This window comes from Oncorhynchus nerka, linkage group LG3 (genome assembly GCF_034236695.1).
Source record: "Oncorhynchus nerka isolate Pitt River linkage group LG3, Oner_Uvic_2.0, whole genome shotgun sequence".
Classification (NCBI taxonomy): Eukaryota; Metazoa; Chordata; class Actinopteri; order Salmoniformes; family Salmonidae; genus Oncorhynchus; species Oncorhynchus nerka.
In genome coordinates, this window is record NC_088398.1 from 75,366,620 (window position 1) to 75,388,622 (window position 22,003).

Below are 22,003 nucleotides of genomic sequence, written 5' to 3' on the forward strand. Positions count from 1 at the left end.
TACCGGTACAGAGTCAATGTGGAGGTTATATACAGGGGTACCAGTACAGAGTCAATGTGGAGGTTATATACAGGGGTACCGGTACAGAGTCAATGTGGAGGCTATATACAGGGGGTACCGGTACAGAGTCAATGTGGAGGCTATATACAGGGGGTACCGGTACAGAGTCAATGTGGAGGTTATATACAGGGGTACTGGTACAGAGTCAATGTGGAGGTTATATACAGGGGTACCGGTACAGAGTCAATGTGGAGGTTATATACAGGGGTACCGGTACAGAGTCAATGTGGAGGTTATATACAGGGGTACCGGTACAGAGTCAATGTGGAGGCTATATACAGGGGGTACCGGTACAGAGTCAATGTGGAGGCTATATACAGGGGGTACCGGTACAGAGTCAATGTGGAGGTTATATACAGGGGGTACCTGTACAGAGTCAATGTGGAGGCTATATACAGGGGGTACCGGTACAGAGTCAATGTGGAGGCTATATACAGGGGGTACCGGTACAGAGTCAATGTGGAGGTTATATACAGGGGTACCTGTACAGAGTCAATGTGGAGGCTATAGACAGGGGGTACCGGTACAGAGTCAATGTGGAGGTTATATACAGGGGGTACCGGTACAGAGTCAATGTGGAGGTTATATACAGGGGGTACCTGTACAGAGTCAATGTGGAGGCTATATACAGGGAGTTCCGGTACAGAGTCAATGTGGAGGCTATATACAGGGGGTACCGGTACAGAGTCAATGTGGAGGCTATATACAGGGAGTTCCGGTACAGAGTCAATGTGGAGGCTATATACAGGGGGTACCGGTACAGAGTCAATGTGGAGGTTATATACAGGGGTACCTGTACAGAGTCAATGTGGAGGCTATATACAGGGGGTACGGTACAGAGTCAATGTGGAGGCTATATACAGGGGTACCAGTACAGAGTCAATGTGGAGGTTATATACAGGGGTACCGGTACAGAGTCAATGTGGAGGCTATATACAGGGGTACCGGTACAGAGTCAATGTGGAGGCTATATACAGGGGTACCGGTACAGAGTCAATGTGGAGGTTATATACAGGGGTACCGGTACAGAGTCAATGTGGAGGCTATATACAGGGGGTACCGGTACAGAGTCAATGTGGAGGATAGGGGGTGCCGGTACAGAGTCAATGTGGAGGCTATATACAGGGGGTACCGGTACAGAGTCAATGTGGAGGCTATATACAGGGGGTACCGGTACAGAGTCAATGTGGAGGTTATATACAGGGGTACCGGTACAGAGTCAATGTGGAGGCTATATACAGGGGTACCGGTACAGAGTCAATGTGGAGGCTATATACAGGGTACCGGTACAGAGTCAATGTGGAGGCTATATACAGGGGTACCGGTACAGAGTCAATGTGGAGGCTATATACAGGGGTACCGGTACAGAGTCAATGTGGAGGCTATATACAGGGGTTCCGGTACAGAGTCAATGTGGAGGCTATATACAGGGGTTCGGTACAGAGTCAATGTGGAGGCTATATACAGGGGTTCCGGTACAGAGTCAATGTGGAGGCTATATACAGGGGTACCTGTACAGAGTCAATGTGGAGGTTATATACAGGGGGTACCAGTACAGAGTCAATGTGGAGGTTATATACAGGGGTTCCGGTACAGAGTCAATGTGGAGGCTATATACAGGGAGTACCGGTACAGAGTCAATGTGGAGGATATATACAGGGGGTACCAGTACAGAGTCAATGTGGAGGCTATATACAGGGTTCCGGTACAGAGTCAATGTGGAGGCTATATACAGGGGTTCCGGTACAGAGTCAATGTGGAGGCTATATACAGGGGTTCCGGTACAGAGTCAATGTGGAGGCTATATACAGGGTACCGGTACAGAGTCAATGTGGAGGCTATATACAGGGGTTCCGGTACAGAGTCAATGTGGAGGCTATATACAGGGGTTCCGGTACAGAGTCAATGTGGAGGCTATATACAGGGGTACCGGTACAGAGTCAATGTGGAGGCTATATACAGGGTACCGGTACAGAGTCAATGTGGAGGCTATATACAGGGGTACCGGTACAGAGTCAATGTGGAGGATATATACAGGGGGTGCGGTACAGAGTCAATGTGGAGGCTATATACAGGGGGTACCGGTACAGAGTCAATGTGGAGGTTATATACAGGGGGTACCGGTACAGAGTCAATGTGGAGGCTATATACAGGGGGTACCGGTACAGAGTCAATGTGGAGGATATATACAGGGGGGTGCCGGTACAGAGTCAATGTGGAGGCTATATACAGGGGGTACCGGTACAGAGTCAATGTGGAGGCTATATACAGGGGGTACCGGTACAGAGTCAATGTGGAGGTTATATACAGGGGTACCGGTACAGAGTCAATGTGGAGGCTATATACAGGGGGTACCGGTACAGAGTCAATGTGGAGGCTATATACAGGGGTACCGGTACAGAGTCAATGTGGAGGCTATATACAGGGGTACCGGTACAGAGTCAATGTGGAGGCTATATACAGGGGTACCGGTACAGAGTCAATGTGGAGGCTATATACAGGGGTTCCGGTACAGAGTCAATGTGGAGGCTATATACAGGGGTACCGGTACAGAGTCAATGTGGAGGATATATACAGGGGTACCAGTACAGAGTCAATGTGGAGGTTATATACAGGGGTTCCGGTACAGAGTCAATGTGGAGGCTATATACAGGGGGTACCGGTACAGAGTCAATGTGGAGGATATATACAGGGGGTACCAGTACAGAGTCAATGTGGAGGCTATATACAGGGGTTCCGGTACAGAGTCAATGTGGAGGCTATATACAGGGGGTTCCGGTACAGAGTCAATGTGGAGGCTATATACAGGGGGTTCCGGTACAGAGTCAATGTGGAGGCTATATACAGGGGTACCGGTACAGAGTCAATGTGGAGGCTATATACAGGGGTTCCGGTACAGAGTCAATGTGGAGGCTATATACAGGGGTTCCGGTACAGAGTCAATGTGGAGGCTATATACAGGGGTACCGGTACAGAGTCAATGTGGAGGCTATATACAGGGGGTACCGGTACAGAGTCAATGTGGAGGCTATATACAGGGGGGTGCCGGTACAGAGTCAATGTGGAGGCTATATACAGGGGTACCGGTACAGAGTCAATGTGGAGGCTATATACAGGGGTACCGGTACAGAGTCAATGTGGAGGCTATATACAGGGGGTACCGGTACAGAGTCAATGTGGAGGCTATATACAGGGGTACCGGTACAGAGTCAATGTGGAGGCTATATACAGGGGTACCGGTACAGAGTCAATGTGGAGGCTATATACAGGGGGGTACCGGTACAGAGTCAATGTGGAGGCTATATACAGGGGTACCGGTACAGAGTCAATGTGGAGGCTATATACAGGGGGTACCGGTACAGAGTCAATGTGGAGGCTATATACAGGGGTACCGGTACAGAGTCAATGTGGAGGCTATATACAGGGGGTACCGGTACAGAGTCAATGTGGAGGCTATATACAGGGGTACCGGTACAGAGTCAATGTGGAGGCTATATACAGGGGTACCGGTACAGAGTCAATGTGGAGGCTATATACAGGGGGTTCCGGTACAGAGTCAATGTGGAGGTTATATACAGGGGTACCGGTACAGAGTCAATGTGGAGGCTATATACAGGGGTACCGGTACAGAGTCAATGTGGAGGCTATATACAGGGGGTTCCGGTACAGAGTCAATGTGGAGGTTATATACAGGGGTACCGGTACAGAGTCAATGTGGAGGTTATATACAGGGGTACCGGTACAGAGTCAGTGTGGAGGTTATATACAGGGGTACCGTTACAGAGTCAATGTGGAGGTTATATACAGGGGTACCGGTACAGAGTCAATGTGCAGGGGCACCGGTTAGTTGAGGTAATATGTACATGTAGGTAGAGTTAAAGTGACTATGCATAGATTATGAACAGAGAGTAGCAGCAGCATAAAATAGGGGTCTGGGTATGGGTAGCCCTTTTATTAGCCCTTTAGAAGCTGTTAAGAAGCCGTTTGGACCTCGACTTGGCGCTCTTGTACCGCTTGCAGTGCGGTAGCAGAGAGAACAGTCTATGACTAGGGTGGCTGGAGTCTTTGACCATTTTTAGGGCCTTCCTCTGACACCGCCTGATATAGAGGTCCTGGATGGCAGGAATCTTGGCCCCAGTGATGTACTGGGCTGTACGCACTACTCTCTGTAGTGCCTTGCGGTAGGAGCCCGAGCAGTTGCCATACCAGGCAGTGATGCAACCAGTTGGTACAGCTGTAGAACCTTTTTGAGGATCTGAGGACGCATGCCAAGTCTTTTCAGTCCCCTGAGGAGGAATAGGCTTTGACATGCCCTCTTCATGACTGTCTTAGTGTGTTTGGACCATGATAGTTTATTGGTGATGTGGACACCAAGGAACTTGAAGCAATCAACCTATTCCCCTACAGCCCCGTCGATGACAATGGGGGCGTGCTCAGTCCTCCTTTTCATGTAGTACACAATCATCTCGTTTGTCTTGATCACGTTGAGAGAGAGGTTGTTGTCCTGGCACCACACAACCAGGTCTCTGACTTCCTCCCTATCGGCTGTCTCATTGTTGTTGGTGATCAGGCCTACCACTATTGTGTCATCGGGAAACTTGATGATGGTGTTGGAGTCGTGCCTAGCAATGCAGTCATGAGTGAACAGGGAGTACAGGAGGGGACTGATGATCTTTATCAGATGGCACTCATAGGACTTCATGTTACACAATACAAATCAAATCAAATTTTATTTGTCACATACACATGGTTAGCAGATGTTAATCCGAGTGTAGCGAAATGCTTGTGCTTCTAGTTCCGACAATGCAGTAATAACCAACAAGTAATCTAGCTAACAATTCCAAAACTACTACCTTATAGACACAAGTGTAAGGGGATAAAGAATATGTACATAAAGATATATGAATGAGTGATGGTACAGAGCGGCATGGGCAAGATACAGTAGATGGTATTGAGTGCAGTATATACATATGAGATGAGTATGTAAACAAAGTGGCATAGTTAAAGTGGCTAGTGATACATGTATTACATAAAGATGCAGTAGATGATATAGAGTATAGTAAATACATATGAGATGAATAATGTAGGGTATGTAAACATTATATTAGGTAGCATTGTTTAAAGTGGCTAGTGATATATTTTACATAATTTCCCATCAATTCCCATTATTAAAGTGGCTGGAGTTGAGTCAGTGTGTTGGCAGCAGCCACTCAATGTTAGTGGTGGCTGTTTAACAGTCTGATGGCCTTGAGATAGAAGCTGTTTTTCAGTCTCTCGGTCCCAGCTTTGATTCACCTGTACTGACCTCGCCTTCTGGATGATAGCGGGGTGAACAGGCAGTGGCTCGGTTGGTTGTTGTCCTTGATGATCTTTATGGGCTTCCTGTGACATCGGGTGGTGTAGGTGTCCTGGAGGGCAGGTAGTTTGCCCCCGGTGATGCGTTGTGCAGACCTCACTACCCTCTGGAGAGCCTTATGGTTGTGGGCGGAGCAGTTGCCGTACCAGGCAGTGAAACAGCCCGACAGGATGCTCTCGATTGTGCATCTGTAGAAGTTTGTGAGTGCTTTTGGTGACAAGCCGAATTTCTTCAGCCTCCTGAGGTTGAAGAGGCGCTGCTGCGCCTTCTTCACGATGCTGTCTGTGTGGGTGGACCAATTCAGTTTGTCTGTGATGTGTACGCCGAGGAACTTAAAACGTACTATCCTCTCCACTACTGTTCCATCGATGTGGATAGGGGGGTGTTCCCTCTGCTGTTTCCTGAAGTCCACAATCATCTCCTTAGTTTTGTTGACGTTGAGTGTGAGGTTATTTTCCTGACACCACACTCCGAGGGCCCTCACCTCCTCCCTGTAGGCCATCTCGTCGTTGTTGGTAATCAAGCCTACCACTGTTGTGTCGTCCGTAAACTTGATGATTGAGTTGGAGGCGTGCGTGGCCACGCAGTCGTGGGTGAACAGGGAGTACAGGAGAGGGCTCAGAACGCACCCTTGTGGGGCCCCAGTGTTGAGGATCAGCGGGGTGGAGATGTTGTTGCCTACCCTCACCACCTGGGGGCGGCCCGTCAGGAAGTCCAGTACCAAGTTGCACAGGGCGGGGTCGAGACCCAGGGTCTCGAGCTTGATGACGAGCTTGGAGGGCACTATGGTGTTAAATGCCGAGCTGTAGTCGATGAATTGCATTCTCACATAGGTATTCCTCTTGTCCAGATGGGTTAGGGCAGTGTGCAGTGTGGTTGAAATTGCATCGTCTGTGGACCTATTTGGGCGGTAAGCAAATTGGAGTGGGTCTAGGGTGTCAGGTAGGGTGGAGGTGATATGGTCCTTGACTAGTCTTTCAAAGCACTTCATGATGACGGAAGTGAGTGCTACGGGGCGGTAGTCGTTTAGCTCAGTTACCTTAGCTTTCTTGGGAACAGGAACAATGGTGGCCCTCTTGAAGCATGTGGGAACAACAGACTGGGATAGGGATTGATTGTATATGTCCGTAAACACACCAGCCAGCTGGTCTGCGCATGCTCTGAGGGCGTGGCTGGGGATGCCGTCTGGGCCTGCAGCCTTGCGAGGGTTGACACGTTTAAATGTTTTCCTCACGTCGGCTGCAGTGAAGGAGAGTCCGCATGTTTTAGTTGCGGGCCGTGTCAGTGGCACTGTGTTGTCCTCAAAGCGGGCAAAAAAGTTATTTAGTCTGCCTGGGAGCAAGACATCCTGGTCCGTGACGGGGCTGGTTTTCTTTTTGTAATCCGTGATTGACTGTAGACCCTGCCACATACCTCTTGTGTCTGAGCCTTGAATTGAGATTCTACTTTGTCTCTATACTGACGCTTAGCTTGTTTGATTGCCTTGCGGAGGGAATAGTTACACTGTTTGTATTCTGTCATGTTTCCGGTCACCTTGCCCTGATTAAAAGCAGTGGTCTGCGCTTTCAGTTTCACGCGAATGCTGCCATCAATCCACGGTTTCTGGTTTGGGAATGTTTTAATCGTTGCTATGGGAACGACATCTTCAACGCACGTTCTAATGAACTCGCTCACCGAATCAGCGTATTCGTCAATGTTGTTGTCTGACGCAATACAAAACATATCCCAGTCCACGTGATGGAAGCAGTCTTGGAGTGTGGAATCAGATTGGTCGGACCAGCGTTGAACAGACCTCAGCGCGGGAGCTTCTTGTTTTAGTTTCTGTCTGTAGGCAGGGATCAACAAAATGGAGTTGTGGTCAGCTTTTCCGAAAGGAGAGCGGGGCAGGGCCTTATATGCGTCGCGGAAGTTAGAATAGCAATGATCCAAGGTTTTTCCAGCCCTGGTTGTGCAATCGATATGCTGATAAAATTTAGGGAGTCTTGTTTTCAGATTAGCCTTGTTAAAATCCCCAGCTACAATGAATGCAGCAGCCTCCGGATATATGGATTCCAGTTTGCAAAGAGTCAAATAAAGTTCATTCAGAGCCATCGATGTGTCTGCTTGGGGGGGAATATATACGGCTGTGATTATAATCGAAGAGAATTCCCTTGGTAGATAATGCGGTCGTCATTTGATTGTGAGGAATTCTAAATCAGGTGAACAGAAGGAGTTCCTGTATGTTGTTGTGGCCACACCACTTCACGTTAACCATGAAGCATACGCCCCCGCCCCTCTTCTTACCAGAAAGATGTTTGTTTCTGTCAGCGCGATGCGTGGAGAAACCAGCTGGCTGCACCGACTCCGATAGCGTCTCTCCAGTGAGCCATGTTTCCGTGAAGCAAAGAACGTTACAGTCTCTGATGTCCCTCTGGAATGCTACCCTTGCTCGGATTTCATCAACCTTGTTGTCAAGAGACTGGACTTTGGTGAGAAGAATGCTAGGGAGTGGTGCACGATATGCCTGTCTCCGGAGTCTGACCAGAAGACCGCTCCGTTTCCCCCTTTTATGAAGTCGTTTTTTGGGTCGCCGGCTGGGATCCCTTCCGTTGTCCTGGGTGAAAGGCAAAACACAGGATCCGCTTCGCGAAAGTCATATTCTTGGTCGTACTGATGGTGAGTTGACGCTGCTCTTATGTTCAGTAGTTCTTCTCGACTGTATGTAATGAAACCTAAGATGACCCTGGGTACCAATGTAAGAAATAACACGTAAAAAAACAAAAAAATGCATAGTTTCCTAGGAACGCGAAGCGAGGTGGCCATCTCTGTCGGCGCCGGATGTCACATGTTTGTTTTGTTCGATAAGTTCATATTTATATCCAAAAATCTCTGTTTACATTGGCGCGTTATGTTTTGCCTCCAAAACATCCGGTGAATGTGCAGAGAGCCAAGTGAATTTACAGAAATACTCATAATAAATGTTGATGAAAATACAACTGTTACGTATGGAATTAAAGATAGACTCCTCCTTAATGCAACCGCTGTGTCAGATTTCAAAAAAGCTTTACGGAAAAAGCACATCATGGAATAATCTGAGTACAGTGCTCAGAGACCAAAACAAGCCATACATATACCCAACATGTTATGGAGTCAACAAAAGTCAGAAATAGCATTATAAATATTCACTTACCTTTGATGATCTTCATCAGAATGCACTCCCAGGAATCCCAGTTCCACAATAAATGTTCGTTTTGTTCGATAAAGTCAATCATTAATGTCCAAATACCTCCTTTTTGTTCACGCATTTAGTACAGTTATCGAAAAGCGCAAGCACTAGGTTCAGACAAAGTCAAAAAAGTTATATTACAGTTCGTAGAAACATGTCAAACGATGTATTTAATCAATCTTTAGGATGTTTTTATAATAAATATTCAATAATGTTTCATCCGCAGAATTCCTTTGTCTTTAGAAATGAAAGGGAGCGGAACTAACTCTCACAGGTGCTCGCCGGACTGAGCACATGGCCTTCTGGCAGATCCAATCAGCTCTCATTCTCTCCCACTTCACAGTGGTAGCCTGCAACAAGGTTCTACAGACTGTTGACATCTAGTGGAAGCCTTAGGAAGTGCAATATGACCCCACAGACACTGTATATTGTATAGGCTAAGACTTGAAAACCTACCAACCTCAGATTTCCCACTTACTGGTTGGATTTTCTCTCAGGTTCTTGCCTGCCAAATGAGTTCTGTTATACTCACAGACATCATTCAAACAGTTTTAGAAACTTCAGTGTTTTCTATCCAAATATACTAATATGCATATCCTAGCATCTGGGCCTGAGTATCAGGCAGTTTACCCTGGACACGCTTTTCATCAGGACGTGAAAATACTGCCCCCTACCCCAAAGAAGTTAATTTAATCGCTATTTCTGACTTTTGTGAGCCCTCTCCTTGGCTGGAAAATGGCTGTATGGTTTTCTGTCAATAGGTGCTGACCTAACATAATCGCATGGTGTGCTTTCGCAGTAAAGCCTTTTTGAAATCGGACACTGTGGTTGGATTTACTAGAAGTTTATCTTTAAAATTGTGTATAATACTTGTATGTTTTAGGAATTTTAATTTGGGGATTTCTGTTGTTTTGAATTTGGCGCCCTGCAATCTCATTGGCTGTTGTCGAGGTGGGACGCTTGTACCAGAGAGGTTAACTTGGCTTTCGAAGACTTTAGAAAGGCTGGGCAGGATGGATAATGGTCTATAACAGTTTGGGTCTAGAGTGTCCCCCCCTTTGAAGAGTGGGATGACCGCGGAACCTTTCCAATCTTTATGGATCTCAGACGATACGAAAGAGAGTTTGAACAGACTGGTAATAGGGGTTGCAACAATGTCAGCGGATAATTTTAGAAAGAGAGAGTCTAGCCCAGCTGATTTGTACAAGTTCAGTTTCTGCAGCTCTTTCAGAACATCTGCTGTCTGAATTTGGGTGAAGCAGAAGCTGGGGACGCTTGGGCAAGTAGCTGCGGGAGGGTTATGGAGCTGTTGGCTGGGGTTAGGGTAGCCAGTAGGAAAGCATGGCCAGCCGTAGAGAAATGCTGTTTGAAATTCTCGTTTATCGTGAATTTATCGGTGGTGACACCTGGGTGAGCCGGCCAAGACATGGGCGCTGGGCAAGCTGGCTGGGGGTGAACTCCCCAAAAACCGGAAGGGGCATGGGAGCCTGGCGAGCTGGCTGAGGCATTGTCCACATATTCTAAGTCAGAACCGTCCAGAGCAGTGATGCTGCTCGGTCGGTCGGGCGGGTGAACGCCTGTCGATCCCGCTGCGGCGTGGAAGCCCGATGATCCGGCCGAGACTTAACAGACTGGCGAGCCGGCTGGGCAAACAAGACCTGACGATCCGGCTGAGGCCCAACGTGGGATGGGCGCATTCCGAGCCAAACGGGGCAAGGAAACCTCTCGAGCCAACTAAGGCGTGGAAGCCCGACGAGTTGGCTAGGCACCCCCGGTTCCATCGGCGGCGACCCAGGACCGACGTCACCACCAACCCGGAACGCCAGGACTCCCCGATGCTTCGTGTGATGGCTTTGGGATCCTGTAAGGGCCGACGCCGGAGAGGAGAAGCAAGTACGAGGAGTTATATATTTATTCTGGAACAGACAAGGAAACAAAACAGGAACAGCGTCAGAACACGGGTTACACGAAGAAGGGAACAGAGCTTGGGAAGAGACAGATCTAGGGAAGGTAATGACCAGAACGCCAGGGGGAGGAAGAGTGGGAGCAGGCTTGACACTAATCAAATCAAATCAAATGTATTTATATAGCCCTTCTTACATCAGCTGATATCTCAAAGTGCTGTACAGAAACCCAGCCTAAAACCCCAAACAGCAAGCAATGCAGGTGTAGAAGCACGGCGGCTTGGAAAAACTCCCTAGAAAGGCCAAAACCTAGGAAGAAACCTAGAGAGGAACCAGGCTATGAGGGGTGGCCAGTCCTCTTCTGGCTGTGCCAGGTAGAGATTATAACAGAACATGGCCAAGATGTTCAAATAAATAATAATCACAGTAGTTGTCTAGGGTACAGCAAGTCAGCACTTCAGGAGTAAATGTCAGTTTGCTTTTCATAGCCGATCATTAGGAGTATCTCTACTGCTCCTGCTGTCTCCAGAGAGTTGAAAACAGCAGGTCTGGGACAGGTAGCACGTCCGGTGAACAGGTCAGGGTCCCATAGCCGCAGGCAGAACAGTTGAAACTGGAACAGCAGCACGGCCAGGTGGACTGGGGACAGCAAGCATTCATCATGCCAGGTAGTCCTGAGGCATGGTCCTAGGGCTCAGGTCCTCAGAGAGAGAGAGAAAGAGAGAAAGAAAGAGAGAATAAGAGAGAGCATACTTAAATTCACACAGGACACTGGATAAGACAGGAGAAGAACTCCAGATATAACAAACTGACCCTAGCCCCCCGACACAAGCTACTGCAGCATAAATACTGGAGGCTGAGACAGGAGGGGTCACGTGAGACTGTGGCCCCATCCGAAGATACCCCCGGACAGGGCCAAACAGGAAGGATATAACCCCACCCACTTTGCCAAAGCACAGCCCTCACACCACTAGAGGGATATCTTCAACCACCAACTTACCATCCTGAGACAAGGCCGAGTATAGCCCAAAAAGATCTCCGCCACGTCACAACCAAAGGGGGGGCGCCAACCCAGACAGGAAGATCACGTAAGAGACTCAACCCACTCAAGTGACGCACCCCTCCTAGGGACGGCATGAAAGAGCACCAGTAAGCCAGTAACTCAGCCCCTATAATAGGGTTAGAGGCAGAGAATCCCAGTGGAGAGAGGGGAACCGGCCAGGCAGAGACAGCAAGGGTGGTTCGTTGCTCCAGAGCCTTTCCGTTCACCTTCACACTCCTGGGCCAGACCACACTTAAAGAGATGAGTCTTCAGTAAAGACTTAAAGGTTGAGACCGAGTCTGCGTCTCTCACATGAGTAGGCAGACCATTCCATAAAAATTGAGCTCTATTGGAGAAAGCCCTGCCTCCAGCTGTTTGCTTAGAAATTCTAGGGACAATTAGGAGGCCTGCATCTTGTGACCGTAGCGTATGTGTAGGTATGTACGGCAGGACCAAATCAGAAAGATAGGTAGGAGCAAGCCCATGTAATGCTTTGTAGGTTAGTAGTAAAACCTCGGAGAGTTCATCAATGAGCTTGATGCCTTGATAAGCTCTTTTCCTGAGGACGGCTCACCTCTCACAGTTCTGGGCGACTTTAACCTCCCCACGTCTACCTTTGACTCATTCCTCTCTGCCTCCTTCTTTCCACTCCTCTCCTCTTTTGACCTCACCCTCTCACCTTCCCCCCCTACTCACAAGGCAGGAAATACGCTCAACCTCATCTTTACTAGATGCTGTTCTTCCACTAACCTCATTGCAACTCCCCTCCAAGTCTCCGACCACTACCTTGTATCCTTTTCCCTCTCGCTCTCATCCAACACTTCCCACACTGCCCCTACTCGGATGGTATCGCGCTGTCCCAACCTTCGCTCTCTCTCCCTCGCTACTCTCTCCTCTTCCATCCTATCATCTCTTCCCTCTGCTCAAACCTTCTCCAACCTATCTCCTGATTCTGCCTCCTCAACCCTCCTCTCCTCCCTTTCTGCATCCTTTGACTCTCTATGTCCCCTATCCTCCAGGCCGGCTCGGTCCTCCCCTCCCGCTCCGTGGCTCGACGACTCATTGCGAGCTCACAGAACAGGGCTCCGGGCAGCCGGCGGAAATGGAGGAAAACTCGCCTCCCCTGCGGACCTGGCATCCTTTCACTCCCTCCTCTCTACATTTTCCTCTTCTCTCTCTGCTGCTAAAGCCACTTTCTACCACTCTAAATTCCAAGCATCTGCCTCTAACCCTAGGAAGCTCTTTGCCACCTTCTCCTCCCTCCTGAATCCTCCTCCCCCTCCCCCTCCTCCCTCTCTGCAGATGACTTCGTCAACCATTTTGAAAAGAAGGTCGACGACATCCGATCCTCGTTTGCTAAGTCAAACGACACCGTTAGTTCTGCTCACACTGCCCTACCCTGTGCTCTGACCTCTTTCTCCCCTCTCTCTCCAGATGAAATCTCGCGTCTTGTGACGACCGGCCGCCCAACAACCTGCCCGCTTGACCCTATCCCCTCCTCTCTTCTCCAGACCATTTCCGGAGACCTTCTCCCTTACCTCACCTCGCTCATCAACTCATCCCTGACCGCTGGCTACGTCCCTTCCGTCTTCAAGAGAGCGAGAGTTGCACCCCTTTGAAAAAACCTACACTCGATCCCTCCGATGTCAACAACTACAGACCAGTATCCCTTCTTTCTTTTCTCTCAAAACTCTTGAACGTGCCGTCCTTGGCCAGCTCTCCCGCTATCTCTCTCAGAATGACCTTCTTGATCCATATCAGTCAGGTTTCAAGACTAGTCATTCAACTGAGACTGCTCTTCTCTGTATCACGGAGCGCCCCGCACTGCTAAAGCTAACTCTCTCTCCTCTGCTCTCATCCTTCTAGACCTATCGGCTGCCTTCGATACTGTGAACCATCAGATCCTCCTCTCCACCCTCTCCGAGTTGGGCATCTCCGGCGCGGCCCACGCTTGGATTGCGTCCTACCTGACAGGTCGCTCCTACCAGGTGGCGTGGCGAGAATCCGTCTCCACACCACGTGCTCTCACCACTGGTGTCCCCCAGGGCTCTGTTCTAGGCCCTCTCCTATTCTCGCTATACACCAAATCACTTGGCTCTGTCATAACCTCACATGGTCTCTCCTATCATTGCTATGCAGACGACACACAATTAATCTTCTCCTTTCCCCCTTCTGATGACCAGGTGGCGAATCGCATCTTTGCATGTCTGGCAGACATATCAGTGTGGATGACGGATCACCACCTCAAGCTGAACCTCGGCAAGACGGAGCTGCTCTTCCTCCCGGGGAAGGACTGCCCGTTCCATGATCTCGCCATCACGGTTGACAACTCCATTGTGTCCTCCTCCCAGAGCGCTAAGAACCTTGGCGTGATCCTGGACAACACCCTGTTGTTCTCAACTAACATCAAGGCGGTGGCCCGTTCCTGTAGGTTCATGCTCTACAACATCCGCAGAGTACGACCCTGCCTCACACAGGAAGCGGCGCAGGTCCTAATCCAGGCACTTGTCATCTCCCGTCTGGATTACTGCAACTCGCTGTTGGCTGGGCTCCCTGCCTGTGCCATTAAACCCCTACAACTCATCCAGAACGCTGCAGCCCGTCTGGTGTTCAACCTTCCCAAGTTCTCTCACGTCACCCGCTCCTCCGCTCTCTCCACTGGCTTCCAGTTGAAGCTCGCCGCCGCTACAAGACCATGGTGCTTGCCTACAGAGCTGTGAGGGGAACGGCACCTCAGTACCTCCAGGCTCTGATCAGGCCCTACACCCAAACAAGGGCACTGCGTTCATCCACCTCTGGCCTGCTCGCCTCCCTACCACTGAGGAAGTACAGTTCCCGCTCAGCCCAGTCAAAACTGTTCGCTGCTCTGGCCCCCCAATGGTGGAACAAACTCCCTCACGACGCCAGGACAGCGGAGTCAATCACCACCTTCCGGAGACACCTGAAACCCCACCTCTTTAAGGAATACCTAGGATAGGATAAAGTAATCCCTCTCACCCCCCTTAAAAGATTTAGATGCACTACTGTTCCACTGGATGTCATAAGGTGAATGCACCAATTTGTAAGTCGCTCTGGATAAGAGCGTCTGCTAAATGACTTAAATGTAAAATGTAAATGTTGAAATCAGCCCTTGTGTTCACAGGAAGCCAGTGTAGGAAGGCTAGCACTAGAGTAATATGATCCAATTTTTTGGTTCTAGTCAGGATTCTAGCAGCCGTATTTAGCACTACCTGAAGTTTATTTAGTGCTTTATCCGGGTAGCCGGAAAGTAAAGCATTGCAGTAGTCTAACCTAGAAGTATTTTTGGATAGAAAGTTTCTGATTTTTGCAATGTTACGTAGATGGAAAAAAGCTGTCCTTGAAACAGTCTTGATATGTTCGTCAAAAGAGAGATTAGGGTCCAGAGTAACACAGAGGTCCTTCACAGTTTTATTTGAGACGACTGTACAACCATCAATATTAATTGTCACATTCAACAGAAGATCTCTTTGTTTCTTGGGACCTAAAACAAGCATCTCTGTTTTGTCCGAGTTTAAAAGTAGAAAGTGTGCGGCCATCGCAACATTTTTGGGGCTTCACCATGTTTCATTGAAATGTGTCGTCCGCATAGCAGTGAAAGTTAACATTATGTTTTCGAATGACATTCCCAAGAGGTAAAATATATAGTGAAAACAATAGTGGTCCTAAAATGGAACCTTGTGGAACACCAAGATTTACAGATGATTTGTCAGAGGACAAACCATTCACAGAGACAAACTGATGTCTTTCCAACAGATAAAATCTAAACCAGGCCAGAACTTGTCTGTGTAGACCAATTTGGGTTTTCAATCGCTCCAAAAGAATGTGGTGATCGATGGTATCAAAAGCAGCACTAAGGTCTAGGAGCACGAGGACAGATGCAGAGCCTCGGTCTGACACCATTAAAAGGTCATTTACCACCTTCACAAGTGCAGGTGCTATGATGGGATCTAAAACCAGACTGAAGCATTTCGTATACATTGTTTGTCTTCAGGAAGGCAGTAAGTTGCTTTTTCAATTTTTTTTGAAAGGAATGGAAGATTCGATATAGGCTGATAATTTTTTATATTTTCTGGGGCAAGGTTTGGCTTTTTCAAGAGAGGCTTTATTACTGCCACTTTTAGTGAGTTTGGTACACATCCGGTGGATAGAGAGCTGTTTATTATGTTCAACAAAGGAGGGCCAAGCACAGGAAGCAGCTCTTTCAGTAGTTTAGTTGGAATAGGGTCCAGTATACAGCTTGAAGGTTTAGAGGCCATGATTATTTTCATCATTGTGTCAAGAGATATAGTACTAAAACACTTGAGTGTCTCTCTTTATCCTAGGTCCTGGCAGAGTTGTGCAGACTCAGGACAACTGAGCTTTGGAGGAATACGCAGATTTAAAGAGGAGTCCGTAATTTGCTTTCTAATGATCATGATATTTTCATCAAAGAAGTTCATGAATTTACTGCTGAAATGAAAGCCATCCTCACTTGGGGAATGCTGCTTTTTAGTTAGCTTTGTGACAGTATCAAAAAGAAGACTCCCTCCATATAAGGCTTGAAAAAGCTACTGTAATTATAATGTGGACACTATTCACGTTAAGCACTTTACTGGTCACAAACACAATATTTGCCTTACTTAATTCATTGAATTTAGATGTCAATATGGTTATGCTTTTGGCAGTAATCATAATGATAGTAATATTAGTTGTGCTTTTTGCAGTAATCATAATAATATACGTTTTATAGATTTATGCATACTCTCATGCAAATGTTTTCTTGCCTCGGATTGCAAGATAAATGAGTTGAGAACAAAGAACATTCAAGGAATCATCTACTGTACTGATGCGTCTCACTTGAATAACCCTTGTAATCAAAACAGAGACACTCAGAAAGTCCATGTGATATATTTTCTCTAGCCAGAGAAAGATTAGGAGTTTGTATTATAACACATCCTTTTGTTTTTGTGGGGAATCTGGAGATGAATTGACAGTGCGAGAAGGAGTACAGGTTTTTACTTTGGCAGGATATTTCTCTGCAGAAACGCTGAAATAGCTACATTAAGTTTGTCTAATCCAACTATGGAATGGAAGGTCTATTTCCTCTCAGTCTGTAAAATAAATAAATATAAATATATATATATATATACCAGAGTTCACTGACTTTTTCTGACTGGCTATTCTTCTATTTTGGGGTAGTGTATGTACTTATGCCTGTCTGGTTTTTGCTGAGGTATTTTTTATTTTATTTATTTATTTATTTCACCTTTATTTAACCAGGTAAGCAAGTTGAGAACAAGTTCTCATTTACAATTGCGACCTGGCCAAGATAAAGCAAAGCAGTTCGACACATACAACGACACAGAGTTACACATGGAGTAAAACAAACATACAGTCAATAATACAGTAAAAAAAAAAAAAAAAAAAAACAAGTCTATATACAATGTGAGCAAATTAGGTGAGAAGGGAGGTAAAGGCAAAAAAGGCCATGGTGGCAAAGTAAATACAATATAGCAAGTAAAACACTGGAATGGTAGTTTTGCAATGGAAGAATGTGCAAAGTAGAAATAAAAATAATGGGGTGCAAAGGAGCAAAATAAATAAATAAATTAAATACAGTTGGGAAAGAGGTAGTTGTTTGGGCTAAATTATAGGTGGGCTATGTACAGGTGCAGTAATCTGTAAGATGCTCTGACAGTTGGTGCTTAAAGCTAGTGAGGGAGATAAGTGTTTCCAATTTAAGAGATTTTTGTAGTTCGTTCCAGTCATTGGCAGCAGAGAACTGGAAGGAGAGCGGCCAAAGAAAGAATTGGTTTTGGGGGTGACTAGAGAGATATACCTGCTGGAGCGTGTGCTACAGGTGGGAGATGCTATGGTGACCAGCGAGCTGAGATAAGGGGGACTTTACCTAGCAGGGTCTTGTAGATGACATGGAGCCAGTGGGTTTGGCGACGAGTATGAAGCGAGGGCCAGCCAACGAGAGCGTACAGGTCGCAATGGTGGGTAGTATATGGGGCTTTGGTGACAAAACGGATAGCACTGTGATAGACTGCATCCAATTTGTTGAGTAGGGTATTGGAGGCTATTTTGTAAATGACATCGCCAAAGTCGAGGATTGGTAGGATGGTCAATTTTACAAGGGTATGTTTGGCAGCATGAGTGAAGGATGCTTTGTTGCGAAATAGGAAGCCAATTCTAGATTTAACTTTGGATTGGAGATGTTTGATATGGGTCTGGAAGGAGAGTTTACAGTCTAACCAGACACCTAAGTATTTGTAGTTGTCCACGTATTCTAAGTCAGAGCCGTCCAGAGTAGTGATGTTGGACAGACGGGTAGGTGCAGGTAGCGATCGGTTGAAGAGCATGCATTTAGTTTTACTTGTATTTAAGAGCAATTGGAGGCCACGGAAGGAGAGTTGTATGGCATTGAAGCTTGCCTGGAGGGTTGTTAACACAGTATCCAAAGAAGGGCCGGAAGTATACAGAATGGTGTCGTCTGCGTAGAGGTGGATCAGAGACTCACCAGCAGCAAGAGCGACCTCATTGATGTATACAGAGAAGAGAGTCGGTCCAAGAATTGAACCCTGTGGCACCCCCATAGAGACTGCCAGAGGTCCGGACAGCAGACCCTCCGATTTGACACACTGAACTCTATCAGAGAAGTAGTTGGTGAACCAGGCGAGGCAATCATTTGAGAAACCAAGGCTGTCGAGTCTGCCGATGAGGATGTGGTGGTTGACAGAGTCGAAAGCCTTGGCCAGATCAATGAATACGGCTGCACAGTAATGTTTCTTATCGATGGCGGTTAAGATATCGTTTAGGACCTTGAGCGTGGCTGAGGTGCACCCATGACCAGCTCTGAAACCAGATTGCATAGCAGAGAAGGTATGGTGAGATTCGAAATGGTCGGTAATCTGTTTGTTGACTTGGCTTTCGAAGACCTTAGAAAGGCATGGTAGGATAGATATAGGTCTGTAGCAGTTTGGGTCAAGAGTGTCCCCCTTTGAAGAGGGGATGACCGCAGCTGCTTTCCAATCTTTGGGAATCTCAGATGACACGAAAGAGAGGTTGAACAGGCTAGTAATAGGGGTGGCAACAATTTCGGCAGATAATTTTAGAAAGAAAGGGTCCAGATTGTCTAGCCCGGCTGATTTGTAGGGGTCCAGATTTTTCAGCTCTTTCAGAACTTCAGCTGAATGGATTTGGGAGAAGGAGAAATGGGAAGGCTTGGGCGAGTTGCTGTTGGGGTGCAGTGCTGTTGACCGGGGTAGGAGTTGCCAGGTGGAAAGCATGGCCAGCCGTAGAAAAATGCTTATTGAAATTCTCAATTATGGTGGATTTATCAGTGGTGACAGTGTTTCCTATCTTCAGTGCAGTGGGCAGCTGGGAGGAGGTGTTCTTATTCTCCATGGACTTTACAGTGTCCCAGAACTTTTTAGAGTTAGTGTTGCAGGAAGCAAATTTCTGCTTGAAAAAGCTAGCCTTGGCTTTTCTAACTGCCTGTGTATAACGGTTTCTAGCTTCCCTGAACAGCTGCATATCACGGGGCTGTTCGATGCTAATGCAGAACGCCATAGGATGTTTTTGTGTTGGTTAAGGGCAGTCAGGTCTGGGGAGAACCAAGGGCTATATCTGTTCCTGGTTCTAATTTTCTTGAATGGGGCATGTTTATTTAAGATTGTTAGGAAGGCATTTTTAAAAATATCCAGGCATCCTCTACTGACGGGATGAGATCAATATCCTTCCAGGACACCCCGGCCAGGTCGATTAGAAAGGCCTGCTCGCTGAAGTGTTTCAGGGAGCGTTTTACAGTGATGAGTGGAGGTTGTTTGACCGCTGACCCATTACGGATGCAGGCAATGAGGCAGTGATCGCTGAGATCTTGGTTGAAGACAGCAGAGGTGTATTTAGAGGGGAAGTTGGTTAGGATGATATCTATGAGGGTGCCCGTGTTTAAGGCTTTGGGGGGGTACCTGGTAGGTTCATTGATAATTTGTGTGAGATTGAGGGCATCAAGTTTAGATTGTAGGATGGCTGGGGTGTTAAGCATGTTCCAGTTTAGGTCGCCTAGCAGCACGAGCTCTGAAGATAGATGGGGGGCAATCAGTTCACATATGGTGTCCAGAGCACAGCTGGGGGCAGAGGGTGGTCTATAGCAGGCGGCAACGGTGAGAGACTTGTTTTTAGAGAGGTGGATTTTTAAAAGTAGAAGTTCAAATTGTTTGGGTACAGACCTGGATAGTAGGACAGAACTCATTTGACACGGGGGCTATTTAAACATTACCGTAATCTGGAGGTTTCCGATGGATAAATGTCTCAAACTGTCGTTTGCACTTATTTATTTTGTGTAGGCTATATTCTCTTGGTCTTGTTTGGTATCGACCAATGGCGGTTGATGGTACAGAATCAATTCTTTGAATAATAACTCAGTTTTACCTAAAGCCTCAATGCTGTAAGCCTAAACTTTTCTTCCCCCCCTACAGAGGACACAGTGCTCATGAGAAGACAGCACTTATGAGAATTCTTAGGCCATTAGATGAGTGAGGCCCAACAGAGCATCCTGGTCGTTCACAGTCAAAAGTATTGGTAAGTCATTTCATCTGTTATCTTACATACTCTGGAGCTGTCCTAGACACTATTGATTGCAGCCTGTCTTCAAATCTAACTCACCCCAGGAGCTCCCAAAGCAATCGTTATGTGCTCAGTGTTTGTGATACAACAACAGCATATTTACATTCTTCAACAGTTATTTTGTGGGGCAAAGACTGCCATTTATACCATAAAGTGATCTCAGTATATGACAGTGACTGTGTATCCCAGTCATGTCCTTTCAGCCCAGTAGCCCATATCCACAAATAAGTGACATTTTAATGACAGTTGATTAAGCCTCTTACACACTATGCTTTGACCTGTGTCCGTATTTTTTTCGTAAATTATGTTCCAACTTGGGATACAGTTTCACAGTCCAGCCTCTGGCTTCGAAGAGAATTCAACACATTTAAAACAGTCTCCGGCAGTAAAATATGGGATATTCTAAACGACTTGGACAGCTATTGCATCTAACTAAAGAAATGTCTTATCATGCAGAAACAGTGGCGAAGATTAGAGCTAAATTATTGAAGTAGATTTTGGCCATAAACGGGTCGTTGGAATCCTTCTCTGAGATTTATGAGCATGTGCCACCAGTGAAAGCAGCAGTCTCACTGCTGGTGAAACGCACATCTCTAATCCTCAGGCAATTTCAATGTAAAAGGAAGAGGCCTGCTACAGTGGTTTGTGAAAGTACTCACCTCCCCCTTGGCATTTTTCCTATTTTGTGGCCTTACAACTTGGAATTAAAATGGATTTTTGAGGGGTTTGTATCATTTGATTTACAAAACATGTCTACCACTGTAAGATGCAAAATATTGTTTATTGTGAAACAAACAAGAAATAAGACAAACTGAAAACTTGAGCATGCAAAGCTAGTTATTCACCCCCTCATAGTCAATACTTTGTAGAGCCACCTTTTGCAGCAATTATAGCTGCAAGTCTCTTGGGGTATGTCTCCATAAGCTTGGCACATCTAGCCACTGGGATTTTTGCCCTTTCTTCAATCAAAACTGCTCCAGCTCCTTCAAGTTGGATGGGTTCCATTGGTGTACAGCAATATTTATGTCATACTGCAGATTCTCAATTGGATTGAGGTCTAGGCTTTGACTAGGCCATTCCAAGACATTTAAATGTTTCAACGTAAACCACTCCAGTGTTGCTTTAGCAGTATGCTCAGGATCATTGTTTTGCTGGAAGGTGAACCGCCGTCCCAGTCTCAAATCGCTGGAAGACTGAAACAGGTTTCCCTCAAGAATTTCCCTGTATTTAGCGCCATCCATCATTCCTTCAATTTTGATCAGTTTCCCAGTCCCTGACGATGAAAAACATCCCCACAGCATAATGCTGCCACCACCATGCTTCACCGTGGGGATGGTGTTCTCGGGGTGATGAGAGGTATTGGGTTTGCGCCAGACATAGCATTTTCCTTGATGGCCAAAAAGCTCAATTTTAGTCTCATCTGACCAGAATGCCTTCTTCCATATGTTTGGGGAGTTTCCCACATGCCTTTTGGTGAACACCAAACATGTTTGCTTATGTTTTTCTGGCCACTCCTCCGTGAAGCCCAGCTCTGTGGAGTGTACAGCTTAGAATGGTCCTATGGACAAATACACCAATCTCCGCTGTAGAGCTTTGCAACTCCTTCAGGGTTATCGTTGGTCTCTTTGTTGCCTCTCTGATTAATGCCCTCTTTGCCTGGTCCATGAGTTTTGGTGGGCGGCCCTCTCTTCGTAGATTTGTTGTGGTGCATTATTCTTTCTATTTTTTTAACAATGGATTTAATGGTGCTCCGTTGGAAAAAAAGTTTCAGATATTTTTGGGGGGCCAACCCTGATCTGTACTTC

General features: G+C 46.8%; 1 protein-coding gene across 3 annotated transcripts in view; it reads left to right on the forward strand.

Moving 5' to 3' along the window:
* LOC115113443 (PTB domain-containing engulfment adapter protein 1-like) overlaps positions 1-22,003 on the forward strand; it is a 182,533-nt gene that overhangs the window by 85,248 nt on the left and 75,282 nt on the right. For all 3 annotated transcript variants that reach the window (XM_029641112.2, XM_065015880.1, XM_065015874.1), the window contains exon 2: positions 20,051-20,153. The gene's annotated coding sequence lies outside the window, so the exon portion shown is untranslated. The remainder of the gene's footprint in view (positions 1-20,050; positions 20,154-22,003) is intronic.